The 15,427-nt window shown below is 47.3% G+C and overlaps 39 non-coding genes across 39 annotated transcripts; all 39 read right to left on the bottom strand.

Moving 5' to 3' along the window:
- Window positions 1–122: 122 nt before the first annotated feature.
- On the bottom strand, window positions 123–241 carry LOC144460253 (5S ribosomal RNA). The gene has a single exon (XR_013488969.1). It is a non-coding gene; the product is annotated as a 5S ribosomal RNA (ribosomal RNA).
- A 265-nt stretch (window positions 242–506) lies between these two features.
- LOC144460254 (5S ribosomal RNA) lies at window positions 507–625 on the bottom strand. The gene has a single exon (XR_013488970.1). It is a non-coding gene; the product is annotated as a 5S ribosomal RNA (ribosomal RNA).
- A 285-nt stretch (window positions 626–910) lies between these two features.
- Window positions 911–1,029, bottom strand: LOC144460891 (5S ribosomal RNA). Its single transcript, XR_013489610.1, has one exon. It is a non-coding gene; the product is annotated as a 5S ribosomal RNA (ribosomal RNA).
- Window positions 1,030–1,314: 285 nt separating this feature from the next.
- LOC144460960 (5S ribosomal RNA) lies at window positions 1,315–1,433 on the bottom strand. The gene has a single exon (XR_013489679.1). It is a non-coding gene; the product is annotated as a 5S ribosomal RNA (ribosomal RNA).
- A 265-nt stretch (window positions 1,434–1,698) lies between these two features.
- Window positions 1,699–1,817, bottom strand: LOC144460892 (5S ribosomal RNA). The gene has a single exon (XR_013489611.1). It is a non-coding gene; the product is annotated as a 5S ribosomal RNA (ribosomal RNA).
- Window positions 1,818–2,102: 285 nt separating this feature from the next.
- Window positions 2,103–2,221, bottom strand: LOC144460961 (5S ribosomal RNA). The gene has a single exon (XR_013489680.1). It is a non-coding gene; the product is annotated as a 5S ribosomal RNA (ribosomal RNA).
- Window positions 2,222–2,486: 265 nt separating this feature from the next.
- On the bottom strand, window positions 2,487–2,605 carry LOC144460893 (5S ribosomal RNA). The gene has a single exon (XR_013489612.1). It is a non-coding gene; the product is annotated as a 5S ribosomal RNA (ribosomal RNA).
- Window positions 2,606–2,890: 285 nt separating this feature from the next.
- LOC144460255 (5S ribosomal RNA) lies at window positions 2,891–3,009 on the bottom strand. Its single transcript, XR_013488971.1, has one exon. It is a non-coding gene; the product is annotated as a 5S ribosomal RNA (ribosomal RNA).
- A 277-nt stretch (window positions 3,010–3,286) lies between these two features.
- Window positions 3,287–3,405, bottom strand: LOC144460256 (5S ribosomal RNA). The gene has a single exon (XR_013488972.1). It is a non-coding gene; the product is annotated as a 5S ribosomal RNA (ribosomal RNA).
- Window positions 3,406–3,670: 265 nt separating this feature from the next.
- Window positions 3,671–3,789, bottom strand: LOC144460257 (5S ribosomal RNA). The gene has a single exon (XR_013488973.1). It is a non-coding gene; the product is annotated as a 5S ribosomal RNA (ribosomal RNA).
- A 265-nt stretch (window positions 3,790–4,054) lies between these two features.
- Window positions 4,055–4,173, bottom strand: LOC144460258 (5S ribosomal RNA). The gene has a single exon (XR_013488974.1). It is a non-coding gene; the product is annotated as a 5S ribosomal RNA (ribosomal RNA).
- Window positions 4,174–4,458: 285 nt separating this feature from the next.
- On the bottom strand, window positions 4,459–4,577 carry LOC144460894 (5S ribosomal RNA). Its single transcript, XR_013489613.1, has one exon. It is a non-coding gene; the product is annotated as a 5S ribosomal RNA (ribosomal RNA).
- A 285-nt stretch (window positions 4,578–4,862) lies between these two features.
- On the bottom strand, window positions 4,863–4,981 carry LOC144460962 (5S ribosomal RNA). The gene has a single exon (XR_013489681.1). It is a non-coding gene; the product is annotated as a 5S ribosomal RNA (ribosomal RNA).
- Window positions 4,982–5,246: 265 nt separating this feature from the next.
- LOC144460895 (5S ribosomal RNA) lies at window positions 5,247–5,365 on the bottom strand. Its single transcript, XR_013489614.1, has one exon. It is a non-coding gene; the product is annotated as a 5S ribosomal RNA (ribosomal RNA).
- A 285-nt stretch (window positions 5,366–5,650) lies between these two features.
- LOC144460964 (5S ribosomal RNA) lies at window positions 5,651–5,769 on the bottom strand. The gene has a single exon (XR_013489683.1). It is a non-coding gene; the product is annotated as a 5S ribosomal RNA (ribosomal RNA).
- A 265-nt stretch (window positions 5,770–6,034) lies between these two features.
- On the bottom strand, window positions 6,035–6,153 carry LOC144461227 (5S ribosomal RNA). Its single transcript, XR_013489946.1, has one exon. It is a non-coding gene; the product is annotated as a 5S ribosomal RNA (ribosomal RNA).
- Window positions 6,154–6,438: 285 nt separating this feature from the next.
- LOC144460841 (5S ribosomal RNA) lies at window positions 6,439–6,557 on the bottom strand. Its single transcript, XR_013489560.1, has one exon. It is a non-coding gene; the product is annotated as a 5S ribosomal RNA (ribosomal RNA).
- Window positions 6,558–6,834: 277 nt separating this feature from the next.
- LOC144461091 (5S ribosomal RNA) lies at window positions 6,835–6,953 on the bottom strand. Its single transcript, XR_013489810.1, has one exon. It is a non-coding gene; the product is annotated as a 5S ribosomal RNA (ribosomal RNA).
- Window positions 6,954–7,218: 265 nt separating this feature from the next.
- On the bottom strand, window positions 7,219–7,337 carry LOC144460661 (5S ribosomal RNA). Its single transcript, XR_013489380.1, has one exon. It is a non-coding gene; the product is annotated as a 5S ribosomal RNA (ribosomal RNA).
- A 285-nt stretch (window positions 7,338–7,622) lies between these two features.
- LOC144460259 (5S ribosomal RNA) lies at window positions 7,623–7,741 on the bottom strand. The gene has a single exon (XR_013488975.1). It is a non-coding gene; the product is annotated as a 5S ribosomal RNA (ribosomal RNA).
- A 277-nt stretch (window positions 7,742–8,018) lies between these two features.
- Window positions 8,019–8,137, bottom strand: LOC144460724 (5S ribosomal RNA). The gene has a single exon (XR_013489443.1). It is a non-coding gene; the product is annotated as a 5S ribosomal RNA (ribosomal RNA).
- Window positions 8,138–8,422: 285 nt separating this feature from the next.
- LOC144460897 (5S ribosomal RNA) lies at window positions 8,423–8,541 on the bottom strand. The gene has a single exon (XR_013489616.1). It is a non-coding gene; the product is annotated as a 5S ribosomal RNA (ribosomal RNA).
- Window positions 8,542–8,826: 285 nt separating this feature from the next.
- On the bottom strand, window positions 8,827–8,945 carry LOC144460260 (5S ribosomal RNA). Its single transcript, XR_013488976.1, has one exon. It is a non-coding gene; the product is annotated as a 5S ribosomal RNA (ribosomal RNA).
- Window positions 8,946–9,228: 283 nt separating this feature from the next.
- On the bottom strand, window positions 9,229–9,347 carry LOC144461036 (5S ribosomal RNA). The gene has a single exon (XR_013489755.1). It is a non-coding gene; the product is annotated as a 5S ribosomal RNA (ribosomal RNA).
- A 263-nt stretch (window positions 9,348–9,610) lies between these two features.
- Window positions 9,611–9,729, bottom strand: LOC144460261 (5S ribosomal RNA). Its single transcript, XR_013488977.1, has one exon. It is a non-coding gene; the product is annotated as a 5S ribosomal RNA (ribosomal RNA).
- Window positions 9,730–10,014: 285 nt separating this feature from the next.
- On the bottom strand, window positions 10,015–10,133 carry LOC144461037 (5S ribosomal RNA). Its single transcript, XR_013489756.1, has one exon. It is a non-coding gene; the product is annotated as a 5S ribosomal RNA (ribosomal RNA).
- Window positions 10,134–10,396: 263 nt separating this feature from the next.
- Window positions 10,397–10,515, bottom strand: LOC144460262 (5S ribosomal RNA). Its single transcript, XR_013488978.1, has one exon. It is a non-coding gene; the product is annotated as a 5S ribosomal RNA (ribosomal RNA).
- Window positions 10,516–10,780: 265 nt separating this feature from the next.
- Window positions 10,781–10,899, bottom strand: LOC144460898 (5S ribosomal RNA). Its single transcript, XR_013489617.1, has one exon. It is a non-coding gene; the product is annotated as a 5S ribosomal RNA (ribosomal RNA).
- Window positions 10,900–11,184: 285 nt separating this feature from the next.
- Window positions 11,185–11,303, bottom strand: LOC144460264 (5S ribosomal RNA). The gene has a single exon (XR_013488980.1). It is a non-coding gene; the product is annotated as a 5S ribosomal RNA (ribosomal RNA).
- A 265-nt stretch (window positions 11,304–11,568) lies between these two features.
- Window positions 11,569–11,687, bottom strand: LOC144461221 (5S ribosomal RNA). The gene has a single exon (XR_013489940.1). It is a non-coding gene; the product is annotated as a 5S ribosomal RNA (ribosomal RNA).
- Window positions 11,688–11,972: 285 nt separating this feature from the next.
- On the bottom strand, window positions 11,973–12,091 carry LOC144460265 (5S ribosomal RNA). Its single transcript, XR_013488981.1, has one exon. It is a non-coding gene; the product is annotated as a 5S ribosomal RNA (ribosomal RNA).
- A 285-nt stretch (window positions 12,092–12,376) lies between these two features.
- On the bottom strand, window positions 12,377–12,495 carry LOC144460266 (5S ribosomal RNA). Its single transcript, XR_013488982.1, has one exon. It is a non-coding gene; the product is annotated as a 5S ribosomal RNA (ribosomal RNA).
- A 285-nt stretch (window positions 12,496–12,780) lies between these two features.
- Window positions 12,781–12,899, bottom strand: LOC144460267 (5S ribosomal RNA). Its single transcript, XR_013488983.1, has one exon. It is a non-coding gene; the product is annotated as a 5S ribosomal RNA (ribosomal RNA).
- Window positions 12,900–13,184: 285 nt separating this feature from the next.
- Window positions 13,185–13,303, bottom strand: LOC144460268 (5S ribosomal RNA). The gene has a single exon (XR_013488984.1). It is a non-coding gene; the product is annotated as a 5S ribosomal RNA (ribosomal RNA).
- A 285-nt stretch (window positions 13,304–13,588) lies between these two features.
- LOC144460269 (5S ribosomal RNA) lies at window positions 13,589–13,707 on the bottom strand. Its single transcript, XR_013488985.1, has one exon. It is a non-coding gene; the product is annotated as a 5S ribosomal RNA (ribosomal RNA).
- Window positions 13,708–13,972: 265 nt separating this feature from the next.
- Window positions 13,973–14,091, bottom strand: LOC144461235 (5S ribosomal RNA). The gene has a single exon (XR_013489954.1). It is a non-coding gene; the product is annotated as a 5S ribosomal RNA (ribosomal RNA).
- Window positions 14,092–14,376: 285 nt separating this feature from the next.
- Window positions 14,377–14,495, bottom strand: LOC144460270 (5S ribosomal RNA). The gene has a single exon (XR_013488986.1). It is a non-coding gene; the product is annotated as a 5S ribosomal RNA (ribosomal RNA).
- A 285-nt stretch (window positions 14,496–14,780) lies between these two features.
- On the bottom strand, window positions 14,781–14,899 carry LOC144460271 (5S ribosomal RNA). The gene has a single exon (XR_013488987.1). It is a non-coding gene; the product is annotated as a 5S ribosomal RNA (ribosomal RNA).
- Window positions 14,900–15,184: 285 nt separating this feature from the next.
- LOC144460272 (5S ribosomal RNA) lies at window positions 15,185–15,303 on the bottom strand. The gene has a single exon (XR_013488988.1). It is a non-coding gene; the product is annotated as a 5S ribosomal RNA (ribosomal RNA).
- Between the last annotated feature and the right edge of the window lie 124 nt (window positions 15,304–15,427).

Genomic DNA, 15,427 nt, shown 5'->3' on the forward strand with positions numbered 1-15,427 from the left:
AAAAACAAAAAAGGAAAAAAAAGGGAAAAAAAGGAGAGTTTGTCCACTGGTGCTGTTTTCCAAGGAGCTGGCTCCAGTAAAGGAGGAGCAGCGCCCTCTGCTGATGAAAGGTGAGAATAAAAAGCTTACAGCACCGGGTATTCCCAGGCGGTCTCCCATCCAAGTACTGACCCGGCCCGACCCTGCTTAGCTTCCGAGATCGGACGAGATCGGGCGTATTCAGGGTGGTATGGCCGTAAGCCGTGGAAGAGCATGCACGCACGCCATTTATAGATGGTAAAACATCAGCAAGGGTGGATGGCAAATGGTAATCTGTTATTTTCCTGCACTCAACAAGCGCCATGACAAGACCCACACGCCATTTAGTTTTCAGTTAATGCACATATACTCACTGACAAATTAAAACAAAAAAAAAAAGAGAGTTTGTCCACTGGTGCTGTTTTCCAAGGAGCTGGCTCCAGTAAAGGAGGAGCAGCGCCCTCTGCTGATGAAAGGTGAGAATAAAAAGCTTACAGCACCGGGTATTCCCAGGCGGTCTCCCATCCAAGTACTGACCCGGCCCGACCCTGCTTAGCTTCCGAGATCGGACGAGATCGGGCGTATTCAGGGTGGTATGGCCGTAAGCCATGGAAGAGCATGCACGCACGCCATTTATAGATGGTAAAACATCAGCAAGGGTGGATGGCAAATGGTAATCTGTCATTTTCCTGCACTCAACAAGCACCATGACAAGACCCACACGCCATTTAGTTTTGAGTTAATGCACATATACTCATTGAGAAATTAAAAAAAACAAAAAAGGAAAAAAAAAGGAAAAAAAGGAGAATTTGTCCACTGGTGCTGTTTTCCAAGGAGCTGGCTCCAGTAAAGGAGGAGCAGCGCCCTCTGCTGATGAAAGGTGAGAATAAAAAGCTTACAGCACCGGGTATTCCCAGGCGGTCTCCCATGCAAGTACTGACCCGGCCCGACCCTGCTTAGCTTCCGAGATCGGACGAGATCGGGCGTATTCAGGGTGGTATGGCCGTAAGCAATGGAATAGCATGTACGTACGCCATTTATAGATGGTAAAACATCAGCAAGGGTGGATGGCAAATGGTAATCTGTCATTTTCCTGCACTCAACAAGCACCATGACAAGACCCACATGCCATTTAGTTTTGAGTTAATGCACATATACTCATTGAGAAATTAAAAAAAACAAAAAAGGAAAAAAAAGGGAAAAAAAGGAGAGTTTGTCCACTGGTGCTGTTTTCCAAGGAGCTGGCTCCAGTAAAGGAGGAGCAGCGCCCTCTGCTGATGAAAGGTGAGAATAAAAAGCTTACAGCACCGAGTATTCCCAGGCGGTCTCCCATCCAAGTACTGACCCGGCCCGACCCTGCTTAGCTTCCGAGATCGGACGAGATCGGGCGTATTCAGGGTGGTATGGCCGTAAGCCATGGAAGAGCATGCACGCACGCCATTTATAGATGGTAAAACATCAGCAAGGGTGGATGGCAAATGGTAATCTGTCATTTTCCTGCACTCAACAAGCACCATGACAAGACCCACACGCCATTTAGTTTTCAGTTAATGCACATATACTCACTGACAAATTAAAACAAAAAAAAAAAGAGAGTTTGTCCATTGGTGCTGTTTTCCAAGGAGCTGGCTCCAGTAAAGGAGGAGCAGCGCCCTCTGCTGATGAAAGGTGAGAATAAAAAGCTTACAGCACCGGGTATTCCCAGGCGGTCTCCCATGCAAGTACTGACCCGGCCCGACCCTGCTTAGCTTCCGAGATCGGACGAGATCGGGCGTATTCAGGGTGGTATGGCCGTAAGCAATGGAATAGCATGTACGTACGCCATTTATAGATGGTAAAACATCAGCAAGGGTGGATGGCAAATGGTAATCTGTCATTTTCCTGCACTCAACAAGCACCATGACAAGACCCACATGCCATTTAGTTTTGAGTTAATGCACATATACTCATTGAGAAATTAAAAAAAACAAAAAAGGAAAAAAAAGGGAAAAAAAGGAGAGTTTGTCCACTGGTGCTGTTTTCCAAGGAGCTGGCTCCAGTAAAGGAGGAGCAGCGCCCTCTGCTGATGAAAGGTGAGAATAAAAAGCTTACAGCACCGAGTATTCCCAGGCGGTCTCCCATCCAAGTACTGACCCGGCCCGACCCTGCTTAGCTTCCGAGATCGGACGAGATCGGGCGTATTCAGGGTGGTATGGCCGTAAGCCGTGGAAGAGCATGCACGCACGCCATTTATAGATGGTAAAACATCAGCAAGGGTGGATGGCAAATGGTAATCTGTCATTTTCCTGCACTCAACAAGCACCATGACAAGACCCACACGCCATTTAGTTTTCAGTTAATGCACATATACTCACTGACAAATTAAAACAAAAAAAAAAAGAGAGTTTGTCCACTGGTGCTGTTTTCCAAGGAGCTGGCTCCAGTAAAGGAGGAGCAGCGCCCTCTGCTGATGAAAGGTGAGAATAAAAAGCTTACAGCACCGGGTATTCCCAGGCGGTCTCCCATGCAAGTACTGACCCGGCCCGACCCTGCTTAGCTTCCGAGATCGGACGAGATCGGGCGTATTCAGGGTGGTATGGCCGTAAGCAATGGAAGAGCATGTACGTACGCCATTTATAGATGGTAAAATAGCAGCAAGGGTGGATGGCAAATGGTAATCTGTCATTTTCCTGCACTCAACAAGCACCATGACAAGACCCACATGCCATTTAGTTTTGAGTTAATGCACATATACTCATTGAGAAATTAAAAAAAACAAAAAAGGAAAAAAAAGGGAAAAAAAGGAGAGTTTGTCCATTGGTGCTGTTTTCCAAGGAGCTGGCTCCAGTAAAGGAGGAGCAGCGCCCTCTGCTGATGAAAGGTGAGAATAAAAAGCTTACAGCACCGGGTATTCCCAGGCGGTCTCCCATCCAAGTACTGACCCGGCCCGACCCTGCTTAGCTTCCGAGATCGGACGAGATCGGGCGTATTCAGGGTGGTATGGCCGTAAGCCATGGAAGAGCATGCACGCACGCCATTTATAGATGGTAAAACATCAGCAAGGGTGGATGGCAAATGGTAATCTGTCATTTTCCTGCACTCAAGAAGCGCCATGACAAGACCCACACGCCATTTATTTTTCAGTTAATGCACATATACTCACTGACAAATTAAAAAAAAAAAAAAAAGAAAAAAAAAAAGAGAGTTAGTCCACTGGTGCTGTTTTCCAAGGAGCTGGCTCCAGTAAAGGAGGAGCAGCGCCCTCTGCTGATGAAAGGTGAGAATAAAAAGCTTACAGCACCGGGTATTCCCAGGCGGTCTCCCATCCAAGTACTGACCCGGCCCGACCCTGCTTAGCTTCCGAGATCGGACGAGATCGGGCGTATTCAGGGTGGTATGGCCGTAAGCCATGGAAGAGCATGCACGCACGCCATTTATAGATGGTAAAACATCAGCAAGGGTGGATGGCAAATGGTAATCTGTCATTTTCCTGCACTCAAGAAGTGCCATGACAAGACCCACACGCCATTTAGTTTTCAGTTAATGCACATATACTCACTGACAAATTAAAACAAAAAAAAAAAGAGAGTTTGTCCACTGGTGCTGTTTTCCAAGGAGCTGGCTCCAGTAAAGGAGGAGCAGCGCCCTCTGCTGATGAAAGGTGAGAATAAAAAGCTTACAGCACCGGGTATTCCCAGGCGGTCTCCCATCCAAGTACTGACCCGGCCCGACCCTGCTTAGCTTCCGAGATCGGACGAGATCGGGCGTATTCAGGGTGGTATGGCCGTAAGCCGTGGAAGAGCATGCACGCACGCCATTTATAGATGGTAAAACATCAGCAAGGGTGGATGGCAAATGGTAATCTGTTATTTTCCTGCACTCAACAAGCGCCATGACAAGACCCACACGCCATTTAGTTTTCAGTTAATGCACATATACACACTGACAAATTAAAACAAAAAAAAAAAGAGAGTTTGTCCACTGGTGCTGTTTTCCAAGGAGCTGGCTCCAGTAAAGGAGGAGCAGCGCCCTCTGCTGATGAAAGGTGAGAATAAAAAGCTTACAGCACCGGGTATTCCCAGGCGGTCTCCCATCCAAGTACTGACCCGGCCCGACCCTGCTTAGCTTCCGAGATCGGACGAGATCGGGCGTATTCAGGGTGGTATGGCCGTAAGCCATGGAAGAGCATGCACGCACGCCATTTATAGATGGTAAAACATCAGCAAGGGTGGATGGCAAATGGTAATCTGTCATTTTCCTGCACTCAACAAGCACCATGACAAGACCCACATGCCATTTAGTTTTGAGTTAATGCACATATACTCATTGAGAAATTAAAAAAAACAAAAAAGGAAAAAAAAAGGAAAAAAAGGAGAATTTGTCCACTGGTGCTGTTTTCCAAGGAGCTGGCTCCAGTAAAGGAGGAGCAGCGCCCTCTGCTGATGAAAGGTGAGAATAAAAAGCTTACAGCACCGGGTATTCCCAGGCGGTCTCCCATGCAAGTACTGACCCGGCCCGACCCTGCTTAGCTTCCGAGATCGGACGAGATCGGGCGTATTCAGGGTGGTATGGCCGTAAGCAATGGAATAGCATGTACGTACGCCATTTATAGATGGTAAAACATCAGCAAGGGTGGATGGCAAATGGTAATCTGTCATTTTCCTGCACTCAACAAGCACCATGACAAGACCCACATGCCATTTAGTTTTGAGTTAATGCACATATACTCATTGAGAAATTAAAAAAAACAAAAAAGGAAAAAAAAGGGAAAAAAAGGAGAGTTTGTCCACTGGTGCTGTTTTCCAAGGAGCTGGCTCCAGTAAAGGAGGAGCAGCGCCCTCTGCTGATGAAAGGTGAGAATAAAAAGCTTACAGCACCGAGTATTCCCAGGCGGTCTCCCATCCAAGTACTGACCCGGCCCGACCCTGCTTAGCTTCCGAGATCGGACGAGATCGGGCGTATTCAGGGTGGTATGGCCGTAAGCCATGGAAGAGCATGCACGCACGCCATTTATAGATGGTAAAACATCAGCAAGGGTGGATGGCAAATGGTAATCTGTCATTTTCCTGCACTCAACAAGCACCATGACAAGACCCACACGCCATTTAGTTTTCAGTTAATGCACATATACTCACTGACAAATTAAAACAAAAAAAAAAAGAGAGTTTGTCCATTGGTGCTGTTTTCCAAGGAGCTGGCTCCAGTAAAGGAGGAGCAGCGCCCTCTGCTGATGAAAGGTGAGAATAAAAAGCTTACAGCACCGGGTATTCCCAGGCGGTCTCCCATGCAAGTACTGACCCGGCCCGACCCTGCTTAGCTTCCGAGATCGGACGAGATCGGGCGTATTCAGGGTGGTATGGCCGTAAGCAATGGAATAGCATGTACGTACGCCATTTATAGATGGTAAAACATCAGCAAGGGTGGATGGCAAATGGTAATCTGTCATTTTCCTGCACTCAACAAGCACCATGACAAGACCCACATGCCATTTAGTTTTGAGTTAATGCACATATACTCATTGAGAAATTAAAAAAAACAAAAAAGGAAAAAAAAGGGAAAAAAAGGAGAGTTTGTCCACTGGTGCTGTTTTCCAAGGAGCTGGCTCCAGTAAAGGAGGAGCAGCGCCCTCTGCTGATGAAAGGTGAGAATAAAAAGCTTACAGCACCGAGTATTCCCAGGCGGTCTCCCATCCAAGTACTGACCCGGCCCGACCCTGCTTAGCTTCCGAGATCGGACGAGATCGGGCGTATTCAGGGTGGTATGGCCGTAAGCCATGGAAGAGCATGCACGCACGCCATTTATAGATGGTAAAACATCAGCAAGGGTGGATGGCAAATGGTAATCTGTCATTTTCCTGCACTCAACAAGCACCATGACAAGACCCACACGCCATTTAGTTTTCAGTTAATGCACATATACTCACTGACAAATTAAAACAAAAAAAAAAAGAGAGTTTGTCCACTGGTGCTGTTTTCCAAGGAGCTGGCTCCAGTAAAGGAGGAGCAGCGCCCTCTGCTGATGAAAGGTGAGAATAAAAAGCTTACAGCACCGGGTATTCCCAGGCGGTCTCCCATGCAAGTACTGACCCGGCCCGACCCTGCTTAGCTTCCGAGATCGGACGAGATCGGGCGTATTCAGGGTGGTATGGCCTTAAGCAATGGAAGAGCATGTACGTACGCCATTTATAGATGGTAAAACAGCAGCAAGGGTGGATGGCAAATGGTAATCTGTCATTTTCCTGCACTCAACAAGCACCATGACAAGACCCACATGCCATTTAGTTTTGAGTTAATGCACATATACTCATTGAGAAATTAAAAAAAACAAAAAAGGAAAAAAAAGGGAAAAAAAGGAGAGTTTGTCCATTGGTGCTGTTTTCCAAGGAGCTGGCTCCAGTAAAGGAGGAGCAGCGCCCTCTGCTGATGAAAGGTGAGAATAAAAAGCTTACAGCACCGGGTATTCCCAGGCGGTCTCCCATCCAAGTACTGACCTGGCCCGACCCTGCTTAGCTTCCGAGATCGGACGAGATCGGGCGTATTCAGGGTGGTATGGCCGTAAGCCATGGAAGAGCATGCACGCACGCCATTTATAGATGGTAAAACATCAGCAAGGGTGGATGGCAAATGGTAATCTGTCATTTTCCTGCACTCAAGAAGCGCCATGACAAGACCCACACGCCATTTATTTTTCAGTTAATGCACATATACTCACTGACAAATTAAAAAAAAAAAAAAAAGAAAAAAAAAAAGAGAGTTTGTCCACTGGTGCTGTTTTCCAAGGAGCTGGCTCGAGTAAAGGAGGAGCAGCGCCCTCTGCTGATGAAAGGTGAGAATAAAAAGCTTACAGCACCGGGTATTCCCAGGCGGTCTCCCATCCAAGTACTGACCCGGCCCGATCCTGCTTAGCTTCCGAGATCAGACGAGATCGGGCGTATTCAGGGTGGTATGGCCGTAAGCCATGGAAGAGCATGCACGCACGCCATTTATAGATGGTAAAACATCAGCAAGGGTGGATGGCAAATGGTAATCTGTCATTTTCCTGCACTCAAGAAGTGCCATGACAAGACCCACACGCCATTTAGTTTTCAGTTAATGCACATATACTCACTGACAAATTAAAAAAAAAAAAAAAAGAGAGTTTGTCCACTGGTGCTGTTTTCCAAGGAGCTGGCTCCAGTAAAGGAGGAGCAGCGCCCTCTGCTGATGAAAGGTGAGAATAAAAAGCTTACAGCACCGGGTATTCCCAGGCGGTCTCCCATCCAAGTACTGACCCGGCCCGACCCTGCTTAGCTTCCGAGATCAGACGAGATCGGGCGTATTCAGGGTGGTATGGCCGTAAGCCATGGAAGAGCATGCACGCACGCCATTTATAGATGGTAAAACATCAGCAAGGGTGGATGGCAAATGGTAATCTGTCATTTTCCTGCACTCAACAAGCACCATGACAAGACCCACACGCCATTTAGTTTTGAGTTAATGCACACATACTCATTGAGAAATTAAAAAAAACAAAAAAGGAAAAAAAAGGGAAAAAAAGGAGAGTTTGTCCACTGGTACTGTTTTCCAAGGAGCTGGCTCCAGTAAAGGAGGAGCAGCGCCCTCTGCTGATGAAAGGTGAGAATAAAAAGCTTACAGCACCGGGTATTCCCAGGCGGTCTCCCATCCAAGTACTGACCCGGCCCGACCCTGCTTAGCTTCCGAGATCGGACGAGATCGGGCGTATTCAGGGTGGTATGGCCGTAAGCCATGGAAGAGCATGCACGCACGCCATTTATAGATGGTAAAACATCAGCAAGGGTGGATGGCAAATGGTAATCTGTCATTTTCCTGCACTCAACAAGCGCCATGACACGACCCACACGCCATTTATTTTTCAGTTAATGCACATATACTCACTGACAAATTAAAAAAAAAAAAAAAAGAAAAAAAAAAAGAGAGTTTGTCCACTGGTGCTGTTTTCCAAGGAGCTGGCTCCAGTAAAGGAGGAGCAGCGCCCTCTGCTGATGAAAGGTGAGAATAAAAAGCTTACAGCACCGGGTATTCCCAGGCGGTCTCCCATCCAAGTACTGACCCGGCCCGACCCCGCTTAGCTTCCGAGATCAGACGAGATCGGGCGTATTCAGGGTGGTATGGCCGTAAGCCATGGAAGAGCATGCACGCACGCCATTTATAGATGGTAAAACATCAGCAAGGGTGGATGGCAAATGGTAATCTGTCATTTTCCTGCACTCAACAAGCACCATGACAAGACCCACACGCCATTTAGTTTTGAGTTAATGCACATATACTCATTGAGAAATTAAAAAAAACAAAAAAGGAAAAAAAAGGGAAAAAAAGGAGAGTTTGTCCACTGGTGCTGTTTTCCAAGGAGCTGGCTCCAGTAAAGGAGGAGCAGCGCCCTCTGCTGATGAAAGGTGAGAATAAAAAGCTTACAGCACCGGGTATTCCCAGGCGGTCTCCCATGCAAGTACTGACCCGGCCCGACCCTGCTTAGCTTCCGAGATCGGACGAGATCGGGCGTATTCAGGGTGGTATGGCCGTAAGCAATGGAAGAGCATGTACGTACGCCATTTATAGATGGTAAAACAGCAGCAAGGGTGGATGGCAAATGGTAATCTGTCATTTTCCTGCACTCAACAAGCACCATGACAAGACCCACATGCCATTTAGTTTTGAGTTAATGCACATATACTCATTGAGAAATTAAAAAAAACAAAAAAGGAAAAAAAAGGGAAAAAAAGGAGAGTTTGTCCACTGGTGCTGTTTTCCAAGGAGCTGGCTCCAGTAAAGGAGGAGCAGCGCCCTCTGCTGATGAAAGGTGAGAATAAAAAGCTTACAGCACCGGGTATTCCCAGGCGGTCTCCCATCCAAGTACTGACCCGGCCCGACCCTGCTTAGCTTCCGAGATCGGACGAGATCGGGCGTATTCAGGGTGGTATGGCCGTAAGCCATGGAAGAGCATGCACGCACGCCATTTATAGATGGTAAAACATCAGCAAGGGTGGATGGCAAATGGTAATCTGTCATTTTCCTGCACTCAACAAGCGCCATGACAAGACCCACACGCCATTTAGTTTTGAGTTAATGCACATATACTCATTGAGAAATTAAAAAAAACAAAAAAGGAAAAAAAAGGGAAAAAAAGGAGTTTGTCCACTGGTGCTGTTTTCCAAGGAGCTGGCTCCAGTAAAGGAGGAGCAGCGCCCTCTGCTGATGAAAGGTGAGAATAAAAAGCTTACAGCACCGGGTATTCCCAGGCGGTCTCCCATCCAAGTACTGACCCGGCCCGACCCTGCTTAGCTTCCAAGATCGGACGAGATCGGGCGTATTCAGGGTGGTATGGCCGTAAGCCATGGAAGAGCATGCACGCACGCCATTTATAGATGGTAAAACATCAGCAAGGGTGGATGGCAAATGGTAATCTGTCATTTTCCTGCACTCAACAAGCGCCATGACAAGACCCACACGCCATTTAGTTTTCAGTTAATGCACATATACTCACTGACAAATTAAAACAAAAAAAAAAAGAGTTTGTCCACTGGTGCTGTTTTCCAAGGAGCTGGCTCCAGTAAAGGAGGAGCAGCGCCCTCTGCTGATGAAAGGTGAGAATAAAAAGCTTACAGCACCGGGTATTCCCAGGCGGTCTCCCATCCAAGTACTGACCCGGCCCGACCCTGCTTAGCTTCCGAGATCGGACGAGATCGGGCGTATTCAGGGTGGTATGGCCGTAAGCCATGGAAGAGCATTCACGCACGCCATTTATAGATGGTAAAACATCAGCAAGGGTGGATGGCAAATGGTAATCTGTCATTTTCCTGCACTCAACAAGCACCATGACAAGACCCACACGCCATTTAGTTTTGAGTTAATGCACATATACTTATTGAGAAATTAAAAAAAACAAAAAAGGAAAAAAAAGGGAAAAAAAGGAGAGTTTGTCCACTGGTGCTGTTTTCCAAGGAGCTGGCTCCAGTAAAGGAGGAGCAGCGCCCTCTGCTGATGAAAGGTGAGAATAAAAAGCTTACAGCACCGGGTATTCCCAGGCGGTCTCCCATCCAAGTACTGACCCGGCCCGACCCTGCTTAGCTTCCAAGATCGGACGAGATCGGGCGTATTCAGGGTGGTATGGCCGTAAGCCATGGAAGAGCATGCACGCACGCCATTTATAGATGGTAAAACATCAGCAAGGGTGGATGGCAAATGGTAATCTGTCATTTTCCTGCACTCAACAAGCGCCATGACAAGACCCACACGCCATTTAGTTTTCAGTTAATGCACATATACTCACTGACAAATTAAAACAAAAAAAAAAAGAGTTTGTCCACTGGTGCTGTTTTCCAAGGAGCTGGCTCCAGTAAAGGAGGAGCAGCGCCCTCTGCTGATGAAAGGTGAGAATAAAAAGCTTACAGCACCGGGTATTCCCAGGCGGTCTCCCATCCAAGTACTGACCCGGCCCGACCCTGCTTAGCTTCCGAGATCGGACGAGATCGGGCGTATTCAGGGTGGTATGGCCGTAAGCCATGGAAGAACATGCACGCACGCCATTTATAGATGGTAAAACATCAGCAAGGGTGGATGGCAAATGGTAATCTGTCATTTTCCTGCACTCAACAAGCGCCATGACAAGACCCACACGCCATTTAGTTTTCAGTTAATGCACATATACTCACTGACAAATTAAAACAAAAAAAAAAAGAGAGTTTGTCCACTGGTGCTGTTTTCCAAGGAGCTGGCTCCAGTAAAGGAGGAGCAGCGCCCTCTGCTGATGAAAGGTGAGAATAAAAAGCTTACAGCACCGGGTATTCCCAGGCGGTCTCCCATGCAAGTACTGACCCGGCCCGACCCTGCTTAGCTTCCGAGATCGGACGAGATCGGGCGTATTCAGGGTGGTATGGCCGTAAGCAATGGAAGAGCATGTACGTACGCCATTTATAGATGGTAAAACAGCAGCAAGGGTGGATGGCAAATGGTAATCTGTCATTTTCCTGCACTCAACAAACACCATGACAAGACCCACATGCCATTTAGTTTTGAGTTAATGCACATATACTCATTGAGAAATTAAAAAAAACAAAAAAGGAAAAAAAAGGGAAAAAAAGGAGAGTTTGTCCACTGGTGCTGTTTTCCAAGGAGCTGGCTCCAGTAAAGGAGGAGCAGCGCCCTCTGCTGATGAAAGGTGAGAATAAAAAGCTTACAGCACCGGGTATTCCCAGGCGGTCTCCCATCCAAGTACTGACCCGGCCCGACCCTGCTTAGCTTCCGAGATCGGACGAGATCGGGCGTATTCAGGGTGGTATGGCCGTAAGCCATGGAAGAGCATGCACGCACGCCATTTATAGATGGTAAAACATCAGCAAGGGTGGATGGCAAATGGTAATCTGTCATTTTCCTGCACTCAACAAGCGCCATGACAAGACCCACACGCCATTTAGTTTTGAGTTAATGCACATATACTCACTGACAAATTAAAAAAAAAAAAAAAAGAGAGTTTGTCCACTGGTGCTGTTTTCCAAGGAGCTGGCTCCAGTAAAGGAGGAGCAGCACCCTCTGCTGATGAAAGGTGAGAATAAAAAGCTTACAGCACCGGGTATTCCCAGGCGGTCTCCAATGCAAGTACTGACCCGGCCCAACCCTGCTTAGCTTCCGAGATCGGACGAGATCGGGCGTATTCAGGGTGGTATGGCCGTAAGCAATGGAAGAGCATGTACGTACGCCATTTATAGATGGTAAAACAGCAGCAAGGGTGGATGGCAAATGGTAATCTGTCATTTTCCTGCACTCAACAAGCACCATGACAAGACCCACATGCCATTTAGTTTTGAGTTAATGCACATATACTCATTGAGAAATTAAAAAAAACAAAAAAGGAAAAAAAAGGGAAAAAAAGGAGAGTTTGTCCATTGGTGCTGTTTTCCAAGGAGCTGGCTCCAGTAAAGGAGGAGCAGCGCCCTCTGCTGATGAAAGGTGAGAATAAAAAGCTTACAGCACCGGGTATTCCCAGGCGGTCTCCCATCCAAGTACTGACCCGGCCCGACCCTGCTTAGCTTCCGAGATCGGACGAGATCGGGCGTATTCAGGGTGGTATGGCCGTAAGCCATGGAAGAGCATGCACGCACGCCATTTATAGATGGTAAAACATCAGCAAGGGTGGATGGCAAATGGTAATCTGTCATTTTCCTGCACTCAACAAGCACCATGACAAGACCCACACGCCATTTAGTTTTGAGTTAATGCACATATACTCATTGAGAAATTAAAAAAAACAAAAAAGGAAAAAAAAGGGAAAAAAAGGAGAGTTTGTCCACTGGTGCTGTTTTCCAAGGAGCTGGCTCCAGTAAAGGAGGAGCAGCGCCCTCTGCTGATGAAAGGTGAGAATAAAAAGCTTACAGCACCGGGTATTCCCAGGCGGTCTCCCATCCAAGTACTGACCCGGCCCGACCCTGCTTAGCTTCCGAGATCGGACGAGATCGGGCGTATTCAGGGTGGTATGGCCGTAAGCCATGGAAGAGCATGCACGCACGCCATTTATAGATGGTAAAACATCAGCAAGGGTGGATGGCAAATGGCAATCTGTCATTTTCCTGCACTCAACAAGCACCATGACAAGACCCACACGCCATTTAGTTTTGAGTTAATGCACATATACTCATTGAGAAATTAAAAAAAACAAAAAAGGAAAAAAAAGGGAAAAAAAGGAGAGTTTGTCCACTGGTGCTGTTTTCCAAGGAGCTGGCTCCAGTAAAGGAGGAGCAGCGCCCTCTGCTGATGAAAGGTGAGAATAAAAAGCTTACAGCACCGGGTATTCCCAGGCGGTCTCCCATCCAAGTACTGACCCGGCCCGACCCTGCTTAGCTTCCGAGATCGGACGAGATCGGGCGTATTCAGGGTGGTATGGCCGTAAGCCATGGAAGAGCATGCACGCACGCCATTTATAGATGGTAAAACATCAGCAAGGGTGGATGGCATATGGTAATCTGTCATTTTCCTGCACTCAACAAGCACCATGACAAGACCCACACGCCATTTAGTTTTGAGTTAATGCACATATACTCATTGAGAAATTAAAAAAAACAAAAAAGGAAAAAAAAGGGAAAAAAAGGAGAATTTGTCCACTGGTGCTGTTTTCCAAGGAGCTGGCTCCAGTAAAGGAGGAGCAGCGCCCTCTGCTGATGAAAGGTGAGAATAAAAAGCTTACAGCACCGGGTATTCCCAGGCGGTCTCCCATCCAAGTACTGACCCGGCCCGACCCTGCTTAGCTTCCGAGATCGGACGAGATCGGGCGTATTCAGGGTGGTATGGCCGTAAGCCATGGAAGAGCATGCACGCACGCCATTTATAGATGGTAAAACATCAGCAAGGGTGGATGGCAAATGGTAATCTGTCATTTTCCTGCACTCAACAAGCACCATGACAAGACCCATACGCCATTTAGTTTTGAGTTAATGCACATATACTCATTGAGAAATTAAAAAAAACAAAAAAGGAAAAAAAAGGGAAAAAAAGGAGAGTTTGTCCACTGGTGCTGTTTTCCAAGGAGCTGGCTCCAGTAAAGGAGGAGCAGCGCCCTCTGCTGATGAAAGGTGAGAATAAAAAGCTTACAGCACCGGGTATTCCCAGGCGGTCTCCCATCCAAGTACTGACCCGGCCCGACCCTGCTTAGCTTCCGAGATCGGACGAGATCGGGCGTATTCAGGGTGGTATGGCCGTAAGCCGTGGAAGAGCATGCACGCACGCCATTTATAGATGGTAAAACATCAGCAAGGGTGGATGGCAAATGGTAATCTGTCATTTTCCTGCACTCAACAAGCGCCATGACAAGACCCACACGCCATTTAGTTTTCAGTTAATGCACATATACTCACTGACAAATTAAAAAAAAAAAAAAAAGAGAGTTTGTCCACTGGTGCTGTTTTCCAAGGAGCTGGCTCCAGTAAAGGAGGAGCAGCGCCCTCTGCTGATGAAAGGTGAGAATAAAAAGCTTACAGCACCGGGTATTCCCAGGCGGTCTCCAATGCAAGTACTGACCTGGCCCGACCCTGCTTAGCTTCCGAGATCGGACGAGATCGGGCGTATTCAGGGTGGTATGGCCGTAAGCAATGGAAGAGCATGTACGTACGCCATTTATAGATGGTAAAACAGCAGCAAGGGTGGATGCCAAATGGTAATCTGTCATTTTCCTGCACTCAACAAGCACCATGACAAGACCCACACGCCATTTACTTTTGAGTTAATGCACATATACTCATTGAGAAATTAAAAAAAACAAAAAAGGAAAAAAAAGGGAAAAAAAGGAGAGTTTGTCCACTGGTGCTGTTTTCCAAGGAGCTGGCTCCAGTAAAGGAGGAGCAGCGCCCTCTGCTGATGAAAGGTGAGAATAAAAAGCTTACAGCACCGGGTATTCCCAGGCGGTCTCCCATCCAAGTACTGACCCGGCCCGACCCTGCTTAGCTTCCGAGATCGGACGAGATCGGGCGTATTCAGGGTGGTATGGCCGTAAGCCATGGAAGAGCATGCACGCACGCCATTTATAGATGGTAAAACATCAGCAAGGGTGGATGGCAAATGGTAATCTGTCATTTTCCTGCACTCAACAAGCACCATGACAAGACCCACACGCCATTTAGTTTTGAGTTAATGCACATATACTCATTGAGAAATTAAAAAAAACAAAAAAGGAAAAAAAAGGGAAAAAAAGGAGAGTTTGTCCACTGGTGCTGTTTTCCAAGGAGCTGGCTCCAGTAAAGGAGGAGCAGCGCCCTCTGCTGATGAAAGGTGAGAATAAAAAGCTTACAGCACCGGGTATTCCCAGGCGGTCTCCCATCCAAGTACTGACCCGGCCCGACCCTGCTTAGCTTCCGAGATCGGACGAGATCGGGCGTATTCAGGGTGGTATGGCCGTAAGCCATGGAAGAGCATGCACGCACGCCATTTATAGATGGTAAAACATCAGCAAGGGTGGATGGCATATGGTAATCTGTCATTTTCCTGCACTCAACAAGCACCATGACAAGACCCACACGCCATTTAGTTTTGAGTTAATGCACATATACTCATTGAGAAATTAAAAAAAACAAAAAAGGAAAAAAAAGGGAAAAAAAGGAGAATTTGTCCACTGGTGCTGTTTTCCAAGGAGCTGGCTCCAGTAAAGGAGGAGCAGCGCCCTCTGCTGATGAAAGGTGAGAATAAAAAGCTTACAGCACCGGGTATTCCCAGGCGGTCTCCCATCCAAGTACTGACCCGGCCCGACCCTGCTTAGCTTCCGAGATCGGACGAGATCGGGCGTATTCAGGGTGGTATGGCCGTAAGCCATGGAAGAGCATGCACGCACGCCATTTATAGATGGTAAAACATCAGCAAGGGTGGATGGCAAATGGTAATCTGTCATTTTCCTGCACTCAACAAGCACCATGACAAGACCCACACGCCATTTA

The sequence above is a fragment of the Epinephelus lanceolatus genome, chromosome 22, assembly GCF_041903045.1.
Source record: "Epinephelus lanceolatus isolate andai-2023 chromosome 22, ASM4190304v1, whole genome shotgun sequence".
Lineage (NCBI taxonomy): Eukaryota > Metazoa > Chordata > Actinopteri > Perciformes > Serranidae > Epinephelus > Epinephelus lanceolatus.